A 23474-nucleotide genomic window follows, 5' to 3' on the forward strand; every position below is an offset into this window, starting at 1 on the left:
AGGTTCAAATCTGGCCTCAGACACTTCCCAGCTGTGTGACCCTGGGCAAGTCACTTGACCCCCATTGCCTAGTCCTTACCACTCTTCTGCTTTGGAACCAATACACAGTATTGACTCCAGGATAGAAGGTAAGAGTTTAAAAAAAAAAGAAATCCAACATGCACTCTAATTAATACTCAGTGACCACAAAGCAAAGGGGGAGTGAGATTAGGGAGAAATATATGTAAGAGCATGGTTTAGGGCAGTGATGGTCAAACTACACCTAGCAGGCCAGATGTGGCCCCCTGAAATGTTCTATCCACTGGTGGCATGCTGACATTATTCCTAATCTGATGAATACGAGTAGGATGCAATACAATGAAACCTCGGAAGAGTTGCCTTAGAAACAGACTGACAGATGAGCATTTCCTTTCCTTTGGCCCCCTCTTTAAAAAGTTTGCCCATCACTGGCTTAGGTAATACTACAGATCAAAATATACAATAGATCAAAAACATAGAACATACAGCAAGCCTCATATCTTTATCTGTCAGTCAATAAATATTTATTAATGAGGCAGCTAGGTAGCACAATGGAAAAAATGCCAGGCCTGAAGTCTAGAGGACCTGGGTTCAAATCCAACTTCAGAAACATCCTAGATAAGTGACCCTGGGTAAGTCACTTCACCGTGATTATCTAACATTTGCTGCCCTTCCATCTGATAAAGACAAAAGGTAAGAGTTAAAAAACATCTTTTAAAACACCCATTGTGTGCCAGGCTCCATGTGCTGATGTGCTGACAATAATAAAGAAATGCAAAAGGCATTCTCTGCTCTCAAAGAGATTATAATCTCAAGGGGCTGGGGAAGGGGAGAGAAGACATCCAAATAACTGTATTATTGATAACAGACAGGGAAATCCTGTGTTGTTATTATAGGTGAATGATTAGGTGGTTTTGATAACCTGATCTGTCAGGGTATTCCCCCCCTAGAGACAGAGAGCAAATGGCTACTCTCTTTTCTTTGGCCAAAGCACTTGGTGGCAAGATATGGCATCAACCCATGTCAAGATAGAGGAACACCGTAGGAGCTGAATATGGACGGTTGACTAGGAAATTTTGCTTTACCTGGTCTCTCCTTGATGTTCCCCCCTTGAACAGGAAGCTGCCCTGGTAGAGAGAACAGAAATGGGCAACCTGGGATTTGGCTTGTAACAGTGTGGACTGAATTTTACAAAGGAGAGCAGTCAAGTAGAATCGAAGCTGCCCTCACGGAACCTAGAAGAGGTTCTGTTTGGGAGGGGCCAGTGAAGGTGAGAGTTTGGTGAAGATTCTGAAGATTCTGAACTGCCAAAGTAAGGGAGAAGTCTTTCAAGCTCTCGGGTGGACTTGGGGGTGGATGGTTGTGGGAGGCCAGGAGGATCTGGACAGGAATTTAGCTCTTCTGAACCCAAAATTCAGGGGCAACCTGGAGATTTCAACAGCAAAACCTTTCTACTGTACTTCATTGCCAACAAAGAAGAAACTGAAAGAGTTGTGCTCCATAATTGGCCTTAGTACCCGGACTCCAGTGGGAGCAGACATGTGGGGGACCCTTCCTTGATCCATCTTGTACCCCTTCCTTTCAGTTATTCTCCTGTTTGATAGCTAGTGTTAAGGATAGTATATTGTGAGGAGAGGGAGAGTTAGTTTCTGAGTCCAAGCTCTAGAAGAAACCAGAACTCCCTCTTGTTGTGGGGTTCATAGTTGACAGAGAAGTTATCCCAGTATCCTCCTTCCTCAAAATCCACGAATAACCCTCACCCTGTTATCCTGAATTCCCTTATCCTTATAATACATATTTATTAGTTTATTGGTGGTAGTTGGGGGCTGTTAATTTGAGGGGAGGAAGACCGATCTTGGGGCTGAGGGGAAGATGAATACCAAACACCATCTTGAAGGGCAAAGTGACTTGAACTTAGGAGTGGGGAAACTTGTCTCAGCATTACTGGCACTGAGAATGGGATCTAACCTATTAGGGTCACAACTGAACCCCAACACCTTCCTTCAACATCCCCATCATAGCTTTGCCAGTTTGGGAACCTCTTTGAGTTTATTCCCTCATAGGTCTTCCCTGGGGTGGAGGTGAGTGATAGCTAGTCTGGCCCACTGATTACTATCTCGTGGGGCTCCTGTTAGACACATCCCACACCATCAATACTCACCCTCATACAGGCTTTACCCAAGTCTAATGACTCTCCCTTCCAGGATAAATTCCCTTCTCCACCAATCTTCTTGTTGAAATAGATCTGACTGCTTTCTATATTTTATGATGTTTATTCAAAGGATAACAAAGATTGGGCCTGGGAAAGAGGGTGATAAGGATTCCTTAACTGGAGGCACTGATCAAACGTCAAAGTCTTTCAGCTCTCAGTTGAAGCTGAGGCTGGCCTGAACCCCTCTCTATCTGGTAGTAATTTCTATGATGGCTAAACCTAGGCTAAATATAAGAAGAAGTAAAGTCTCTAGGAATAGTTGACACAGATGTGAGATGGTCTTCAGGCCTAATCCAGATACCCTAAGGATAACCCCTTAGAAGTAAACTGTCTGATCAGGTCTACACAGATCTACCTTTATTCAGTACAACAGGATCTCTCCAAGGTTGATAGATATTTCTATCAACAGGGATATTTCCAGACCTCCAGTGGTCTCTCAAAGCTGGCTCTCTCCACAGAGTCCAAGACTAGACTCCCAGATTGTCCGTTAATCCCCCAGCAACCCTTGTTTGAAGATTCCAAATGACCTCTGGCTTGTTGTCACTGCTCTCCTGCATTCTATTGCATCTATGTGTAAAATCCTTTCCTTCATTATAAATATTTTCCTTGAAATCAACTGCTTGAACACATGGGCTGATGGGGATATTATTGGGGATGGAGACACTAAATGATAACTCTAGTCCAACTATCAATAATATGGAATTAGGTCTTGATCGATGATACGTGTAAAACCCAGTGGAATTATGTGTCGGCTAAGGGGGGCTAGGGGAGTTTGGGGGAGAGGGAAAGAACATGAAATATGTAACTATGGGAAAATATTCAAAATAAGAAACAAATAAGTAAATAAATGTTTTCTTTGAGGAAAGAAAATGCAAGTCAATGAAAATACCAAGAAACAAAGTGAAAGAGATTACAAGATAAAAAAGAATTCTACTCTCTCAGATACAATGTACTTTGCGATTTACAAAGTGCTTGCATATGCTTTATATGATTTTATTCTCATAAACCACTATAGGAAAAAATGGGCTTAGAGCTGATCCATACCCCTTAATCAGGACGAAGACATATTTGTACCGATGGGAATCTTGAAGGATGTTCTTCAGGGAGCCATAAAGGTTCACAACTATTAAATAATTGTTTCCCAAGAATTTTGCAGTTGGTGAAATGGTGTGTGTGGCCAGTAGGAGGCCACTAAATAAAAAAAGCAGCCATTTGGTAAAGGAGAGCAGGTTAAAATAACACTTGGGCTAGAGCTCAATCATGTCGGGAAAGGGAATTCCGTTTTAAATGATAATTAACACCTAACCACATACTCTCACAACATGAATTTGTGAAGATAATTGCAACACTCTTCTAAGCTGGCAGTTTCTAAAACACACCCTGGAGGCTCGTAAAATGCAGTAAAATGTTTGGGTTTTTTTTCAGCCTGCAAATTCTTTGTATTAAAAAGAAAAAGGAAGAAAAAAAGCAACAAAGGCAGCAGATGTGATTTTAGTGCTTTAAGGGGACTCCCAGTGTGGAAACTCCATTCAACTGATGCAGATTGTCAATTGGTCTACAACTCACAGTCCTCCAGAGTTGCCGGTGCACCTGGGAAGTTAAATGGCTTATCCATTGCCATGCAGCTCATTTAAACTGAAATAATAAAAAGAGCCAGTAGCCAATGTTTGAAAGAAGGGAGATGGAGAAAGCCTATGTGGTGAGTCTCTCTCCCAGCACTCCCCTGGGGCCAAATATACACTGGGAGACTTTAAGGGCGGGTCACCCTGAAACTGGGTGACCTGGATGGTCGTGCTGCCCCTCAGGAGTTGGGGGAGAGGCTTCCCTATAAGAGGAGGTATGTGGTACCCCAATCCAATCCTGGATAAGGACGGGGTTCACACAAACCTCCCCCAATCAGTTAAATTCACAGTTGGTGGTCCGACTTCAAGATGGAGGCAGCCAGACCAAGCCGTGGTTCCCCTCCCCTTCGTTGTCTCTCAGGCACTCTGGAACGATATCTGACTGATGAATGACTTTTATTATTTGCAAGTCAGGGATTGGGAAAAGGGGTGAAGAGCAGAGGGATTTTGGGGTGCCCTCTTCTCTATTGCTATGGGGCCCATCACTTGGGTGGGAACCCTATTGGTTCCAATTCCTAAGTTTCTCCCCTTTCCCCTTCTCCTTCTATTTCTATATCTGTTTTTCTGTTTCTTTCCTTTTCTAAAATTGTAAGTTTTGACCAAAAAAGATCTCTCAGCAAGGTTGGGAATGGGTGAAGGAGACTAAGAGATTGCTCCCAAAATGGAGTCAAAACTTAGCTGACTCTATAGTTGAAGTCTTGATGGGTGAGATGAGATGGAATGGCTTTGATTAGGGAATCAGGGTTTCAATTTCCAAAAGAAAGATCCTCAGGAAGCCCTCAGGACTGGATCTAAGCTGGGATGTCCTCCTCCTCTCTCCTCCCAGTCCTTTGCTTAAAGACCTCTCCTCTCTCTCTCTTCCTCAGAGAAGTTCCCAGAATCCTCTCTCTGGTCTCAACTATCAGCAACTGTCAGTAACTGCTTTCTCTGGCTCCTTTGGTCCCATTCCCCCTACACAAATCCCATCCTTATAGAACTAGCTCGGGTCTTCCTTACTCCCCAGACTAGCCCTTTAGCTAAATCAAGTTTCCTCTCTCTTTGTCAAAATATACTTTCATTCAGCAGGCTGATTCATCTTCCTCCCCTCCCCTGCCTTTACTTTCCTTCTCATTTTATAGAAGCAATTTTATAAGTCAACTTTTTCATGAGTACACACACTAAAACTCTGGGTCATAAATGGGCCAGGAATCGGGCTGAGCAGGGAGAAGAGAAAATGATTTAATCGTTCTTTTCCTGCCCAATCATCTACATGGGAGAAGAGGAGTGTGCAAAAATTAGGAAACTAAAACCTCAGTTCTGCTGGGTGGTTATTGGACAAATAAGCATGACCTGATTTGTAATCTAATTTTCAGAGATTAAAATTTGTGAAATAAGTGGAATTTTACCAGGACCTACAATGAATTTGCCATGGAGATTATCCCCACACCCAAAAACTGGGGGTCAGAAAGTATAGAGCAAAGAAGAGAGCAATCTAATGTACCAACCAACTAGAAGAACACTGAATATTTAGTCCAAAGAACTTGGTTTGTGGGGCTGAGACTGCTGAGGAAGTAAGGTTTTTTGGTTTAAATGCTGAGTGAATTAGACAGGAAAACCTGAGTAGGGACTTTTGGGGGGCTCACAGCTTTTCTTAATAAAAACAAACCAACCAACCAAGCTGTACTTAGAAAAAGTCTATGGGCTTTAAGATTTAAGATGACAGTTCTTGTCTTTCCCCTAAAGCAGAGATAAGACAGCCAAGGATTTCAGCTGAGCCTAGAGGGGGCAGAAGCAGCATCCAGCAGAGACAATGTAAGGTCCTGGTTCCTGACAGTGGTCACAAGAGACAATGCATCTCATGGGAGCTGTGTGGTGAGAAGTAGAAGATATCCTGAACTGGGCAGTGCCAGAAGTATGAGATACCACTCTACATATTTGCCTTCACCGCCATTCCATGTGTTTGCACTCTTTCATGTATGAGGGAGGGGCACGCATCCCCTGCCAGGTGTAATAATTAAAATGGGCTTGACAAATATAAGAATTTTTTAAAATTGTGGTCGCTGTTTATAATAATTAAATATTAAGTCATGAGACTGTTAGTAGCTTTAGTAGCTTTATTACAGCAAAATAGAGATAGTAAGAGAGGGAAATAGGAACGAGGTAGAAAATATTGCCTAGCTAAAAATACCCTAAGTCCCATCCTAGTGCCTTCAGACTGCGAATGTGAATCCAAATCTCACCAGCCCACAAAAGTGTCTCCAGCCAGGCGTTTCAATAACCAAAGACCAATGCCGAAGAAGCTGAGTGGCAAAGGGCAGTCTCTCACACCAAGGAGGCAAGAGTCTCACTGGAGTAAGCATCCATCTTCAGCCCAAGTCTCCAAAACAGAAAGCTGAATCTTCACCAGAATCCAAAGTTCAAATCAGGAAGCCAAAATCTGAAGCCACAAAAGAACCTCACCAGAGCTCACACCCATTAGGCAAAAGACCGCACAAAAAAAAGGCCCCAGACTGCTTATATGCAGTTTTCTCCACCCATCAGTTCTCCTCATCACATTTCAGGAATCAATCACAGTCTCCCAATTTGCCTAGCACTGTCCAGGGATGGGCAGTTCTTGTGGTCTTTTAGGCTATGAACTTCCTTTTCTAGTAAAAGGTTCTTACTAGGTGTTAATGACTAACTAAGTGTGAAAAGTGGGAGACCTCCAGGTTCTTGATTGATTAATTTAAAACAGACAGAGTTTAAATTCTCTTTCACACAATCCCAGGAGGGCTATCACTACCCCTCATGAGGAGGAGGCAAGTCACCCTACCCAGTCCCCAACACTATGTTGCTCTTGAAGGCATGGAGCCTGGGAGCTATTATGTGAGAGGCCAAAGAAGAAAGAAAATGCTACTCACATGCTTTCTGAGCCCTTTCCTTCCAATAATGAGACCTCTACTTGGATTTGTGGTGTAATAATTAACCATTTCATTCCTCTTTTTCTTCCCACTAATAGTTAGGTGAGCTGTTAGAGTATTAACTACTGTTAGAGCATTGGACCTGGAGTCAGGAAGACCTGAAACTGACTGTGGTACCCTGGGCAAATTACTTAGTCTCTCTTTGTCTCAATTATAAAATGGGGCCAATATAATAGCACCCACTTCAAATGGTTTTTGTGAAATCAAATGAAGTGACATTTATGAAGTATTTAGCACAGTTCCTGGCACATAGTAGGCATTATATAAATGCTTATTCCCTCCAACCTCCATATTGAATTAGGCTATTGAAGAACAAACTCCTTTACTTTCCACTCTCTCATCTCCATCATCTTCTACACTATACCCTCAATGTGCCACTTCTTATTTGCCCACCCCTTCCCCTGTGCCCTCTGGACCTTCTCCTTTATAATTTTAACAAATTTCCTTTCATTTTATACCCTTTCTTCATCCAATACTTCTGTCTTCTAACTCTTCCTGAGACCTGACTCCTTCAGGATGAAGGAATATCCTAGACCAGTGATGGGCAAACTATGGCCCACAGGCCAGATGCGGCCTCCTGAAATGTTTTATCCAGCTACATGACATTATCCCTAATCTGACGAATATGAGTAGGATACAATACAATGAAAATTCAAAAGAATTGCCTTAGAAACAGACTGACAGATGAACATTTCCTTTCCTTTGGCCCCCTCTTTAAAAAGTTTGTCTGTCACTGTCCTAGACCCTTGTTGGGTCCTATGGCACACCCACTGGAAGGGGCTGCTCTCCTCCTCTCCACGTCACCTGAGGACATTTCTCACTTCACCCACCCCTCTGTCCAGCAATCCAATGGGAGTGCTTCCTCCCTCCCCTGTCTGGGATAAGGAGGTGGCTCACATATCCATTAAGGTCTTGATTTGGGCACTTGGTCACTAAAAGGTTCAGCATTACTGTCCTAGACCTTCCATTCTAGATCTGTTTGTATCTTCTCTCAATCTGCTGTCTTACTGGCCCCAGAGGTAGAGTGGATTACTCCTTCTCCTCTTTCCCCCATTGTCACTTCCAACTCTCCTTCTACCATCTTCATTCATCAACCACTCTTCCTTTGAGATTCATTCACTCCAAATTTATCACACTATCCAGGTCCTTAGAACCATTATCTACCAGTCTCTAGGAAATGTTCTGGCTATGGTCAATGAGTTCAGTGCTTGGTTCCCCGTTTCTTCTCCACTTCAGCTCCTCCTCTCATTCTAGGTGAATCCAACATACTTATTGTGGGTTCCTTGAGTAATTAAACCTTCCAGTGTCTCAACATACTCATCTACTATGTTCTATTTCTTTACTTCCTCTCATTTCCACATAGGAATGGTCACACCCTTGACTTTGTTCCACTGCCATGATGAATGTCTCCAATATTCTTTTTAGCTAATTACAATTTCCTATCATTCCATCTTTCCCTCTGGAACCTATTCTTTTTTCCTCATTTTGACCTACAGTCTTGTCTCCCCTCACTTCACAACCCCTTTGTGTATTCTCAGGCAATCACCTCTCCTCCCTCTATATTCTTTTTCCAGCCCAGTATGTGCCACCACTATCTCCTATTCTTGATTCCCTTGTTCTTCCATCCTCTTGTTACTCTGGTCTTGTCAAACACCATCGTTGGATTATTCTTCCCATCCACCTCTTTGTAGACTTCTGAATGAAACTGGAGGAAGTCCAGTCCACTGTACATACTGACTGGATCCAATAGAAAAATAAAGGTTTTGGGGGGCTCTTTTCAGTTTATTACATGAAAAAATTTCACTAGTCCAAATGAAACAGTTGACCCCAAATGGCTACATTATATAAGCTATGAAGTTTTTTAATGTGTGACAAAGGACAGAAGGAAATTTTTTGCTCATTGCAAAGATATTCTCATTTAAAGTTCTGTAAGCCACAACCACTCAAAACCCATGGACCTTCGGATGGTCGTCCTTAGCCAGTCCAATCTCAATAAGGAACTGGCATATGTTCTTATGCTGGTCATCCTGTAGCTGAATTACTTTTTCATATTTTGGATGCTCAGTGACAGTACAATTGCGGGCAAATTTCTTCCTGAATGCCTTCACCAGTTTCTTCTTATGATCATTAGCAATCCCCTGGATAGTGGTAAGGGTCTTTCTCCCATTTCTCTGTTGTATTCTTATATGGATGTAATCTCAGGTCATCACCTTTACTTGTATCAGCAAAGAGGTAGAAAGTATAGAGGTTCTGGACTGCAAACATAAGATATACTTTCTTTTCCTCTGTGGAAACAGTCTTCAGAAGGCAGTGACTGGAGAAGGCTCATGTAGAGTGGGGCCTGGGGGAGAGGAAATGGAGTGTTGAGTAGTGAAGGATCTCAAGGGGAAGACTGTTGAGTTCTGGATGGCAGCTCAGTGACTAGAATTTATATCTCATAATCTCACAATGTATAATAATTTATGTTGCATAATTTCAACTAGAACTTCACTACAGTGGGAAATCCTCTTGTTTCCAAGCCTTTTCCAGCTCTAAATCTGTGAGCCTATGAGGACCTGTTTTAACTTTTGTCTTTGTATCCCCAAATGCCTGGCACTGGTACCTGCTTAGTAAATGTTTGTTGATTGATTATGTGTTCTGTTCATATGTGGTTCCTACTTGTATGAGGTTATAAATTCCTTGAGGTTAGGGATTGTTTTTGTTTTTATCTGTATTTGTATCCCAGGTCAATAAATACTTATTGACTTCCTGATTAATTGATTCTATATCGTACTCCTTACATTGGATTTTCTTTTCTTTTCTTTTCTTTTCTTTCTTTTCTTTTCTTTTCTTTTCTTTTCTTTTCTTTTCTTTTCTTTTCTTTTCTTTTCTTTTCTTTTCTTTTCTTTCCTTTCTTTTCCTTTCCTTTCCTTTCCTTTCCTTTTTTTTTTAAACCCTCACCTTCCATCTTGGAGTCAATACTGTGTCTTGGTTCCAAGGCAGTAAGGGTTAGGCAATGGGGATCAAGTGACTTGCCCAGAATCTCACAGCTGGGAAGTGTCTGAGGACAGATTTGAACCTAGCTGCCTCCTACATTAGATTTTCTAAATCTTCTCCTCTCCATTCTAGATTCTCTTCCAGTAGTATCTCTTCCTTTGTTGGCCTTTTTGCTGAAGCCTTTGCATCCTACCCTACTGAAAAAAAGGAAAATATTCCCTGAAAATATTCTCTTCTCTTTTTTCCTCTTTCACAACCCTTTCACTTCCTCCTCCACCACTTCCTCCTTTATTCCTATATCTGATGAAGAGGTGGCCCATTGCCTTGCCAGTGTCAATCCTACATGTACTATCCATCCCATCCCTTCTTACCTTCTCCAGCATATTCTTCAACCACCAGCCTCTTTTCTCTGTAATCTTGAATCTTTCTCTCTTGGTTCTTTCCTTGCCTAAAAACATGCAGAACTTTCCTTATCTTTTTTTTTAACCCTTACCTTCTATCTTACAATCAATACTGAGTATTAGTTCCAAGGCAGAAGAGCAGTAAGGGCTAGGCAGTGGGGGTTAAGTGACTTGCCCAAGGTCACACATGTAGGAAGTGTCTTCCTATCCTTAAAAAAGTCACTCACTACCTCTACTTCCTAACCTCTCACACTTCTAAATCCCCTGTAGTCTGTCTTCCAAATGGAAGGAGTACATGGTTTTCTTTGCTGCCTGGGACCATGCTCCTTAAGGATACTTGTTTCCCTGAATGTCTTTCATGCTGGCGAACTGATCTTTTTAGAGGCCATAAGACCAGATGTTAATCTTTGGCCAGTAAGTGATCAGCTAAACTTTTCAGATCATCTGGAAAAGCCCCTTCACACTTCCTAAAGCGATAACAATCTGCAGACTTGCAGATACGTCTTTTCACATGACAGCATTATTATCTACATCCAACTTTTTGTGATCATATCAAATAGGCTTAGGAGCAGAGGAACCTGCTCTCTCTCATGACACTAAGCAGCTATCCTCCATAGATTTGCAGATATAAAGAAATTATTAGTATGGTCTTTTCAAGTTCTGACAATATTATGTTGCTCTTGAATATCCTTCTACCCTGGTTTCCTGTTACATAAGAAAAAATCTTTAGGCTGATTTTAAAATAAAATTGAAAAATATTTTTAACTTTCCAAAATTTAAAAATGCCAAGGAAAAAAATCAGGAGGTGATACTTTCTTGTGATAAGTATATTCTAACATTTAGCTTTTTCAAAATCTTATTTTTTTTATAAGAGAAAGTCCTTTACATTTTCCAAGGATAGGATTTAGAGGTTCTTGCAGAATAAGGGAAACATGAGCATCAATAAGGAGGAAAGCACTTTCAAAACTGAAAAATGTTTATTTATTACTCAGAGGGAAGCACTTCAGGTTGCAATGGAGAGGAAGGTCACATGAGAGGAACTGTCTGAACTATGTTGGCACTTGTCTCTTTCCTTTCCTTCTCTATTCTAATTGAACTTCCCACTTGCTGAGGATAAATCTGCTGGGCATTGATTTGACTAAAGTGCTGTAGGTAACATCAGAATGATTATGAGATTTAATCCTCCTATTAATAATCGCATGAATCTCCTTTGGGTGGAATGTGTGGAAGAAAGACTCAACGAGGACACTTCTGGTCTTCTGGACTTCGTTCAGGAAATTACTCCTTTCTGCTGCTTTCTATTCCCTTCTCCCTCACTAAGATAAACTAGTCCTTGACTATAAGGAGTTTAAAATCAAGTTAGAGAAATAAGATGAACATATCTGAAACAAGAGCTGTAGCCCTGGCTCTTCCACTAACTGCTTCATTTTAGGAAAGTTATTTCACCTTTATATGTCTCCATTTCCTCATTTGGAAAAGTAGCTGGTTGGATGAGATGATAACTAAGGTTCTATGAACAAAGAAAAATCTCCTAGAAATGATTTCTTCCAGGGTAATACAGTGAAGCAAAGAGCATACATAAGTTGTAAATGACTCCATGATTTCGGCACTGTGGTTACTTCCTTGGCCATTGCAGATTACTACTAGTTTAAGGAAACTCATCTTGTTGGCATTCTTATCTGTCTTTTCATAAATCTTCCATAGAGAGAATTGGTTTCCCTGGTTCAAGTTCTCCTACCTGGTGTTCCCATATCTCTCACCATTGTAGTCCATTCTCCACACAGCTGCCAAAGCACAGAGCTGACCATGTTATTCCTCTACTCAATGAACTCCAGTGGCTCCTGAATGCCTCTACACCAGTGGTTCCCAAACGTTTTTGGCCTGCCACCCCCTTTCCAGAAAAAATATTGCTTAGTGCCCCTGGAAATTAATTGTTTTAAAATTTTAATAGCAATTAATAGGAAAGATAAATGCACCTGTGGCCATCACTGCCTTCCTGGATCACTGCAGCACCCACCAGGGGGCAGAAGCGCCCACTTTGGGAATCACTGCTCTAGGATAAAAGGTAAACTCTCCTATTTAGCTTTTAAAGTTCTTCAGAAATTGACTACAAAAGAACTATGGGAGTAGAAGCACAGAAGAAAAACATATGATTTGGGGTTGTGGCTTTTAAAAAAATTACTCTATTACTAGTATAAATAATATGGAAATAGGCTTTGAGTAATAAGACATGTATAAACCAGTAGAATTGCTTGTTAGCTCTGGGAGGAGGGAGGGAAGGGAAGAGGGAGAGAACAGGAATCACGTAACCATGGAAAAATATTCTAAAAAATATAAATTAAATTATGTGAAAAAAAAGAAGTTGACTACAACTTCAGTATTGTCCCCCTTCCATATTCTTCAGTCCAACCCAATTGTCCTTTTCCCCATTCCTCACAGGACATTCCATTTGCCATATCTCTGACTTGGCTGCTTTTCTTCCTCTCTAAGATATATCTCAAGCCCTACTTTCTACCAGAAACCTTTCCTGTTCCCCTCAATGTTAGTGCCTTTCCTCTCTAACTTTCTTGTTCTTATTCAGTCTCCCATGACCCTATGGACCATAGCTATCCATGGGGTTTTCTTGGCAAAGAAACATGAGTAGTTTGCCATTTCCTTTTCCAGTGGATCTTTGTGTCAGTCAGTCAGAGATTAAGACTTGCCCAAGGTTATGGAGCTAGGAATTGTCTGAGGCTAGATTTAAACTCAGGTTTTCCTGATTTCAGGCTCAGGACTCTATCCACTGAGAGACTTAGCTGCCTTCAAGATATACAGAGGTTAAATGACTTGCCCAAGGTCACACAGCCAAGAAGATTCTAAGGCTGGATTTAAGCTCAGGTCTTCCTGACTGCAGACCCAGTACTTTGCATCACTGAATCATACCTCCGTCTCTAGCTACCAAGTGTTTATTTGTATTTATTCTGCATTTATCACTGTAACCATACTTCTTTTCAAGTGTGGGGAGGTTTTCCTCAAAGTACAGCCTCCAGTTATTCTTGTATACATATATGAGCAAGTTGTGGATGAGGAGATATAAGAAGGAACATCAGCACTTCAAGGATCATGAATTAGGCACTTCATCACTCAGAGTGAGTGTGGCTGCCCCCCTGGCCATGGTGGCCTGTGTATCCTGACCCCCTGAGCCTCTGCCCTCATTTCTGATTGTCGTCCCCGGGTAGATTACTGGGGACTTTAGGGACAGTCAATCATCAGATGGTCTGGACTGAAAAGCCCTGATCGTTTGCTAACTTTGCTTTCCTATCCCTAACTGTAGCTGACCAAGAGTTTTTTGGTCCCTAGGAGCTTCCTGGGAGGTGGGTCAATCGGTGATCAAACGTAGAGTCACTTCTCTCAGCTAGAGCCTAGTGATGGGCCAATCCTCACAATGAGCTAGTAGTCTCTAACCTCCATTCTACTCTTACTATTTGAATGGAAGCTTCTCAAGAATAAGAATTGTTTTATTCACTGTTTTTGTATCCCTAGACTGTAACACAGTCTAACACATAGAAGGGCCTGAATAAAGGTTTGTTGACTGATAAAGGATCTTCTACCCAACTTTCTGACAATTCTCCTCTAGTTCTCCTAATACCTTGTAGATAACAGTGCAATTAGTATATCTTTATTGCTGTTTAGTCATGTCTGACTCTCTGTTGCCCTGTTTGGGGTTTTCTTGGCAGAGATACTAGAGTGGCTGGCCATTTCCTTCTCCAGCCCATTTTATATATGAGAAAACTGAGGCAAACAAGGTTAAATGATTTGCTAAGGGAAACACAGCTAGGAAGTATCTGGACTCTTCCAGATCTACTCACTGTAGCACCTACCTGCCCAATTAATATACATATATATTAATTGTTTTTAAATTGTTATAATTTTTTAAAAATTTTCCATGATTCATGTTTTCTCCCTCCCTTCATCCCTTCTCCCTTCCAGAGTTGACAAGCAATTCCACTGGGTTATACATGTATTATCACTCGAATCCATTTCCATATTATTCATTTTTGTAAAAGAGTAATCCTTTAAATCCAAACCCCAAATCACACATCCATATAAACAAGTGACAAATCATATGTTTTTCTTCTGTGTTTCTCCTCCCACAGTTCTTTCTTTAGATGCAGATAGGGTTCTTTTTCATAAGTCCCACAGAATTATCCTGGATCATTGGATTGCTATTAGTAGCAGTCAATTACCCTTGATCATCCCACAATGTCACCGTTATATACACAATTTATTCAGGCATTCCCCAATTGAGGGACATCCCCTCATTTTCCAGTTTTTTACCACCACAAAGAGTGTGGCTATGAATATTTTTGTCCAAACAAGTCCTTGTCCAGTTTTGTTTTTGTTTTTGTTTTTTTACCTCTTTGGTATATAAACCCAGTAGTGGTATTGCTGGATCAAAGGGTAGGCAGTCTTTTTTTTTTTTTAAACCCTTACTTTCCATCTTGGAGTCAACACTGTGCATTGGCTCCAAGGCAGAAGAGTGGTAAGGGCTAGGCAATGGGGGTCAAGTGACTTGCCCAGGGTCACACAGCTAGGAAGTATCTGAGGTCATATTTGAACCTATGACCTCCCGTCTCTAGGCCTGACTACTCTCAATCCACTGAGCTACCCAGCTGCCCCTGCAGGCAGTCTTTTAAAGCCCATTGGGCATAATTCCAAATTGCCTTCCAGAATGGTTGGATCAATTCACAACTCCACTGGTAATACATTAACATCCCAACTTTGCCACATCCCCTCCAACATTTCTTATTTTCCTTTACTGTCATCCAGTTATTTACACAGTAATAAACTTGTTTGCAGTCATGGAATATCAGGCGCCCAAAAAAGAAGTTGAGGTTATCCAAAATACAAGCCAAGCATTATAGTCACAAAGTGGCCTGCAGTGCATTCCTAACAAAAAATTAAATAAAAGAAATGGAATAAAAGATATCATTGGAGAAATATATGAGAAAAGAAATGGGACGGTCAAATGGAGAGAGTGAGGAATCACTGATGGACAGTCCACATACTCCATTGGTATTCATGCCTTGTCAAGAGAAACAGAGGAAGGCGCTCCCTCTGCTCTCTACCATGTTGTATTCATCCTTTGTAGAAGATGTATGGGCAAGAGTTGTAGAAACTGAAATAGGGAAGTACATTGCAGCACTTGTGGTGTGTGCTATTTATTATTATTAATGATAATAATTATTATTATTGTCCTTACCTTCTGTCTTAGAATCAATACTAGGTATCGGTTCTAAGGCAGAAAAGTGGAAAGGACTAAGGAAGTAGGGATAAGTGACTTGCACAGGATCCCATCAGTTGGAGAATGGCTAAAGAAGTTGGAGTGTGACTGTGATAGAATACAGAAAAAATGACAAGAAAGTGAATAAAAAAACAGAGAGACAGAAAGAGAGATATAAAGAGAGAGAGAATTATAAAGAGAGAGAGAGAGACAGACAGACAGACAGACAGAGAGAGAGAGAGAGAGAGAGAGAGAGAGAGAGAGAGAATTGAGTGATGGGCAGCTTCCTAGATTAGGTCCCATAGATTCAGTGATCTAAATGTCACCTTATCGTCACTTATATTGCATGAAAATCCACAAACAAGATGACATTTTTTGATACTTTGACAATTGGTTTAAAGGCAGAAGAGTGTTAAGAGGTAGGCAACTGAGGTTAAGTGACTTGCCTGGGACTACATAGCTAGGAAATGTCTTAGGTAATATTTGAACTGAGGACCTTCCATCTCCAAGCCTGGTGCTATATCTGCTGGAGCACCTAGTTGCCTCTCTCTCTCTCTCTCTCTCTCTCTCTCTCTCTCTCTCTCTCTCTCTCTCTCTGTCTCTCTCTCTCTTCCTTACCCCCTCTCTCTGGTTGTCTCTCTCTCTTTGTGTCTGTCTGTCTGTCTCTTTCCATCTATACATCTATCTATCTATCTATCTATCTATCTATCTATCTATCTATCTATCTATCTGTCTAACTATGCATCTATCTATCTATCTATCTATCTATCTATCTATCTATCTATCTATCTATCTATCTATCTGTCTGTCTAACTATGCATCTATCTATCTATCTATCTATCTATCTATCTATCTATCTATCTGTCTGTGCATCTATCTATGAATCAATGTACCATTTATATATATCTGTCCATCCATCCATCCATCCATCCATCCATCCATCCATCCATCCATCCACCTGTCCATCTATCCATCTATGTAAAATAAAACCTTACTTTGTGTCATAGAATCAATTCTAATACAGATTTGAATCCAGGACCTCTTGACTCTAGCTTGGCTCTCTATTCACTGTGCTATCTATTTGCCCCCTCTACATATATTTTAATTTAGTTAACTCACATAATTGTATTTTTATGCTAGGTATTATAAGGGATACTGATACCATGAATAATTTCTGGATTGTTACTCTCTACAGATTAATGGGTATCTCCAAGCATGTTGTGAATGTAGCTCAACATCTTCTGAAGTCTTTGGTTTAGCATTAAAGAAATTAATCATTAAAGAATCATTTGTATTCTTCAGGCAACAGATAGTGTTATTTAGGGCCAAGCCTAAACTTTCTCTTTACCCAGTTCTTTCTACTTTTTATGAATTGGACAATTGTGCCTTTGGAATTTGTCCAACTCTTATTTGTAGCTGAATCAAGTGAATGTTTAGGAACTCAACACAATTGTTTGTTTAGCATTTCTGTGAAAGTCTGTGTTTGCAAAGTTTTATATGTAAATTTGAATCTATGAAAAATGCTCGATTGGAGGGTACTTACAGTAGATCACTCTATGTCAGGCTTTTCACAGTCTGTTGATGGAAGCCAAGAAGGACAACAGAGAACAACTGTTGTTTCAACAACTACCACTTTCACAACAACAAATGACAACGATCAAGGGGAAAAGGGTCTCTTCTTTGATGAGTAAAAACAAACAAATGACTAGAACCTGGGCTTCTCTATGGTTTGATCCTTCAAATGAGGAAGAAATAACACTTTTCACAGATGTTATTAACTGCTAATATCCAAGGTACCAGGAGAAAAGGTATTTTCAAAATGCATTCAAATGAAAAGAAAAATCAGTGTACTTTTAGGAAATAAAGAAGAAAGCAAGACTGATCTAATTTTGTTATGTGAAGGTTTTTTTTTTAAATTTTTAAACATTTATTAATGTCCATTTTTTAACATGGTTACATGATTCATGCTCCTACTTTCCCCTTCACCCCCCCCCCCCGCTCTCCTCCCACCCATGGCCGATGCACATTTCCACTGGTTTTATCATGTGTCATTAATCAACACCTATTTCCAAATTATTGATAGTTGCATTGGTGTGGTAGTTTCGAGTCTACATCCCCAACCATGTCCGCCTCAGCCCATGCGTTCAAGCAATTGATTATCTTCTATGTTTCCTCTCCTGCAGTCCTTCCTCTGAATGTGGGTAGCGTTCTTTACCATAAATCCCTCAGAGCTGTCCTGTGTCATTGCATTGCTGCTGGTACAGAAGCCCATTACATTCGATTTTGCCATAGTATATCAGTCTCTGTGTACAATGTTCTTCTGGCTCTGCTCCTTTCACTCTGCATCAGTTCCTGGAGGTCTTTCCAGTTCACCTGGAATTCCTCCAGTTTATTATTCCTTTTAGCACAATAGTATTCCATCACCAGCATATACCACAGTTTGTTCAGCCATTCCCCAATTGAATGTTATGTGAAGGTTTAACAAAGATATAAAAGATCTCTCTGCAGTTGACTAAGTCTTGACGTTGAGAATCCAAAGAATTTTAAATTGAAGGGTCTCCATCTTTAATTTTTAACCTGTCATTTTTGTAATGTAAATACTTTGCCCTTGATCTTGTCATATCTTGCCTGTCTTTTGAAGTGTTACCCTTCTATTAATCCTTCAGTCTCATTCTCAGTTTTTCTTTCTCTGCTGGCCCCTTGTCTACAGGTAACAAATATTTAGTGTTCTCTTTTTAAGAAGAGGTCTTTTCAGTTCTGAGAGACTTATGAGAAAGAACGCTATCCACATCGAGAGAAAGAACTGTGGGAGCAAAAATACAGAAGAAAAACACTTGCTTGATCACAAGGTTCATTGAGATATGATTGCAGATGGTGACTCTAAATGATCACTCTATTGCAAATATTAATAATATGGAAAAAGGTTTTGAACAATGATACATGTATAACCCAGTGGAATTGCTCATTGGCTATGGGAGGGGGAAGGGAGGAGGAGAGGGAAAGAACATTAATCATGTAACCATGGAAAAATGTTCTAAATTAACTAATTAAATAAACAAATTAAAAATAAAGAAAAAAGAGGTCTTTTAAGGGGGCATTTGGTAGCTCAATAGATTGAGAAACAGGCCTGGAGATGGGAGGTACTGGGTTCAAATGTGACCTAAAATCCTTCCTAGCTGTGTGATGGTAGGCAAGTCACTTAACCCTCATAAACCTTTCCCTTACCACTCTTCTGCTATGGAACCAATACATAATATTGATTCTAAGATGGAAGGTAAGGATTAAAAAAAAGAAGAGATTTCTTAGGACCTTGACTTAATCATGACATTCCTACAAGCTATTATCCTCCATCTTTCTGCCCTTTTAAGGAAGAATTTCTAGAGAATGACATTTATACTGCTCAATTTCCTTAGCTATAGCTCTTTGCCTCCTCAAATTATATAGTACTCTCTGAAGCTAAATATGAGTGCCTTGAGAGTAGGGATCATTTTTTATCTTTGCTCATCTTAGGTACTTAAATGTCTGCTGAAATTTTGCCCTGAGACTGAAATCAAAAGACATTTCTTACTCTATATACCCTTCTGAAAACTGGCAGAGTAGTATGGTGGTTATAGAGCTGACCTTGGAGCCAGAAAGAGCTGTACTTAAGCCCTGCCTCTAATATATACCAGGGCAGCTGGGTAACACAGTGAATAGAGCATTGGGTCTTGAGTCAGGAAGACTCATCTTCCTCAGTTCAAATCTGGTCATAGATATTTCCTAGCTGTGTGACCCTGGGCAAGTCATTTAACTCCATTTGCCTCAGTTTCCCCATCTGTAAAATGGTCTGGAGAAGGAAATAGCAAACCACTTCAGTATCTTTGCCAAGAAACCCCTAAATTGGGTCTCAAAGAGTTGGGCACAAACAACAACAACTAATGTACACTGTTGATGTGATGAGGGAATTCATTTAACTTCTTAGTGCTTTGGGTACCCTTCTAATGATTGATGGGTTGAATGAATAAACAATGAAAAAGCCTTTATTAAGGGCTTTTAATAAGCTGAGCGCTGTGCTAGCTGCTGGAGGTTCAAATACAAAAGCAAAGACAGTATCTTCTCTCAAAAATCTTATATTGAAAGAGGAAGAGACAGTAAGTCCAGTAGAGTGGAGCCAGGGAGGGGCCAGTTTGGTCTAGAAAGTTCCAGGAATGCTGAATGAGGCCAGTGTGGGGAAGGCTGACATACTCCTTCCTGGAACAAAGCAGGACTGCCGTGATCCCAGATGCACAAGCGTTTGGTGTGTAGCGGTAGGTCGAGTTGGGGTTAGAGGGTGGGATGGAGAGATAAGTTTTAGCAAGGTTGCAGAGATGCCCAACGAGTAGGGAATGAAGTAAAACATGGGGGAATCTGACCGAAATAGTGAGCCAAAGAAAGGAGCCACCAATCAGGACAGACTTTATCACAGATGAAAGGTTACCTTCAAACCTTGGGGAAGGGGGATCTAGTCTGGGCAGCAAGGCTGCTGGCCAGAGGATGGACGCACCCATTAGGGAGTGGTATGAAACCTGCCTGGGACCTCCTGAAATGCCATACCAGACGGAGTAGTCAGGAAAACCTTGACATTGCATGAGGCGCTAATCTGCATTGGATTAGGGAATTTTCTCATCTGAGAAATCTCTATATCTCAGTGAAATCACAGGATCATGTCCTTTCTCTGTCCCTATCCCTGTAGTAAGAACAACTTTATTATTTTATTAAATATATTACATATATTAAATATATTACATTATCTAAATATAACACAACATATTATGTTATATTAATATTATATAATATATAGTGTACTTATAGAGATAATATCTAATATAGCTCTATAACCATAACATAGAAATATTTATATTTAATTATATATTGTTCATATAGTATATTATAATATCAATATGTACCTTATGCTAGTAATGTTATTATTAACAATCTATTATTGTGTATGTTATATGTTATATAATGAACATTAAATATCATATACATTATAGAAATATATAACATTAATATCATATACATTATAGAAATATATAACATTAATATAACAATATATTGTATTATGTTTAGATAATATTTATATAGTATAAACAATCTGAATATAAATATATTTATTATATAACACATAAACATATTTATTACGTACCACACCACATATGATACAATATTATATATTGTATAAAATGTTATACATTATATATTAATATATTATATTATTATACTACACATTAAATATTATATATGCAATATATTACACAATAAATATCATGTAGTAAATATTTCTATGTAAAAACATATATACACATATATGAAAAATATATGTATGTGTATCTATCAAATGAGAGTATATATGAATGTGTGTATATCTATTGATCCAGCAAATGAGATAATAATAGTAAAGGGCTTAGCCAGTGCCTGGCACAAAGTAGGCACTGTATAAATGCTTATCTCCTTCCTTCTCTCTCCCACACATGTATATTTACAGACATATACATACATAAACACATACATATACACATAATAGACACACACATACATATCTAGCTATCAGTTGATTTTAAGCTGTGATCTGTGAGGAAATGATACTGAAAAGTTAAGCCTCATATTCTGATGGCAAAATCTGCAGCCCTTAAAATCATAGCTAGTACCTACTTTGTCGAGGCAAGGTGAGTGGGAAGCAGTGGGCAGAATTCTGCAAGACTTAATTATTTTTAACCTATGAATACATAATTTATTTTGAACTCTCATTTTTAGACTTCTAGGATGGGAATAATTAGTGCTTCACAATCTTCTGAAAAACAGTATTTAATTCGTTTTTGTAACAATAAATCATGAGCTCCTTAATGCATGCTAAGTAATTGTTCTGACTATTAATAAATCTCCTACTGTTGGAAAATTAAAGTATGGCATTATGGCAAAAACACTTGGAATGATAGCAGAGTACATTAAATTTGAAAGAGCAGAGTTTGATATTTTAAAGGCTCTATGAACTCATGAGTACAAAAATCCAACACCTCATCCTGCATAATTTTGTTCATCTATTTCTCCTCTCCCTTGGAGGATTCAGATGGTTCTCCACAGGTCTCCAGTTCTTTTATTATTTCCTAGGTACTACAGCAGCACACAGGCTCTTTCATCTCTTATCCCTCACTTTTACTAGGGACCAGTTTACCAACCTTTCTGGTCAGTTGTATTCTTAATGTATTTTGTAGCATTTTTTTACTCGTGAGTCATGACCAATATCGTGTGGCCTGTTTACACCTACCATTTCATTATCCTTTGGATCACCCACAATTCTGATTCTTTTGAGTTTCCAAGACACAATTTACAGCCAAATATCACTACTTGGAGATGTTAAAAGATGTTAAGTGTTAAGAAATGTAACCTTGCAGCAGAAAATCAGAACATAAGTTTTGGAGGATTGCTGACGTATTAGCTTCACCTCAGCTCTGTGCTGTTTCTCTCAAGGTCTGTGTCTTCTGGGAAGGCCCAGGCTAGAACACCTCCTCTCCAAAAAGTTATTTAGTGGATGTAGGGTAGGCCAACGTTGCCTCCAAGGCTGTAAATGTCCATCTCTTTCCTGTTGTTTTATCTTCCAGAAAGAGACATAAAACAGAAGATGAAGTCAGGGCTTTGAAATAAAATTCACTGGGGCCAGCACATAGGCTGATTGCTATATGTGAATTCATCATTTCTTCTAGGATAGGGGAAGGTAAGCTCTCCTTCTTTCCTCTAACCTTTCCTCCTTCTCTTCCCTTCCTTCTTCCATGAGAAGTCCAAGGAGAGAGGACTGACTACATGCCACATTGTGCCCACAGACAGGAAAGAAGAATGAGAGCCAGAGGGCCAAGTCATTCCATTTGAAGTCTCCTGAGTGGGCAGATTGGATTTCTTGGTTCAGTGGCCAATTCTCTTGATTAAGAAGCTGTTACTGGACCAAGGGACCATTAAGGGGATTGTTTCATCATGCCAAAGCACACCAAGAAGTTCTTCAATCCTGAGCAAATACACGATGTCCTCTATAAAACAAACAAACAACAAGAGAAATAAGTTGCCAGAGGGGACCAGCCATAGGCTTGTTCTAGGCATGTATCATTGCCAGACTATAGGGAGATTGTTCTCTTGATTACACTTGCTATACATCACAAATTCCAACCTCATCCAGTGTTTACTCCAGGGTTCTTCAGTTTTGAAGCAGCTGGGTGGTTCAGGGGGTAGAGAACAGGACTTGGAATCAGGAAGACCTGAGTTCAAATTTGATTTCAAACATTAGTTACGTTGCCCTAGGCCAGTCATTTAACTTTTGTCTGATTCAGTTTCTTCAACTATAAAAAAGGGATCATAATATTTTCCTCATGGGATGAGGATCAACTGAGATGATATTTATAAAATGTTCAATACAGTGCCTGACCATAGTAAGCACATAGTAAATGCATGTTCCCTTCTTCCTTCCCCTATACACTGTAAACAAATCAGTTTCAAAAAATATCCAGTCAAATTAAAAGACTAAATTTGTTTATAATAATCTCTTGATTTTATTTTTCCATCTAGCAAGGTTTCTTAGCCTTCCATCTCAATTAGTAACATTTGGCAAGGAAATGATCTGACTGGATTAGGTAAGGAGAGGCAACTGAAAACTAAACCTCCTTCTGTGAAGAATATTCTAGGTCAAAGTTTTCCACCCTTTGGGAATGATTCTAGTGCCTGCCAATTCTTAGCTGAGCTTGAAAAAAATACCCCACCTTATAATGACTTTTGACTTTTCCTAACTTTTGAATCATAAATTAAAATATGAGTTTGTTTAAAATGACAATCTGTCATTCAGACCTGAGTTTTAACCTATTCCTACTGTACTTATAGTATAATTGAATTATTGAGGCTTAATAGAACTCCCACTTCTTGGAAGTGAAGGCAAGCAAGGAGATCTGGGCATGTGAGGACTTGGCAAAATCAAGAAAAACTTTATTAAAAACTGCATGAGTAGCCACATTCTTGTGAATCTGCATAAACTGTCATCAAAATAAC

The 23474-nt window shown here is 39.7% G+C and overlaps 1 pseudogene; it reads right to left on the reverse strand.

The window, feature by feature from the left end:
• Positions 1-8734: 8734 nt before the first annotated feature.
• Positions 8735-9056, reverse strand: LOC123250325 (annotated as a pseudogene).
• Positions 9057-23474: the final 14418 nt, after the last annotated feature.

The sequence above is a fragment of the Gracilinanus agilis genome, chromosome 5 (genome assembly GCF_016433145.1).
Source record: "Gracilinanus agilis isolate LMUSP501 chromosome 5, AgileGrace, whole genome shotgun sequence".
Taxonomy (NCBI): domain Eukaryota; kingdom Metazoa; phylum Chordata; class Mammalia; order Didelphimorphia; family Didelphidae; genus Gracilinanus; species Gracilinanus agilis.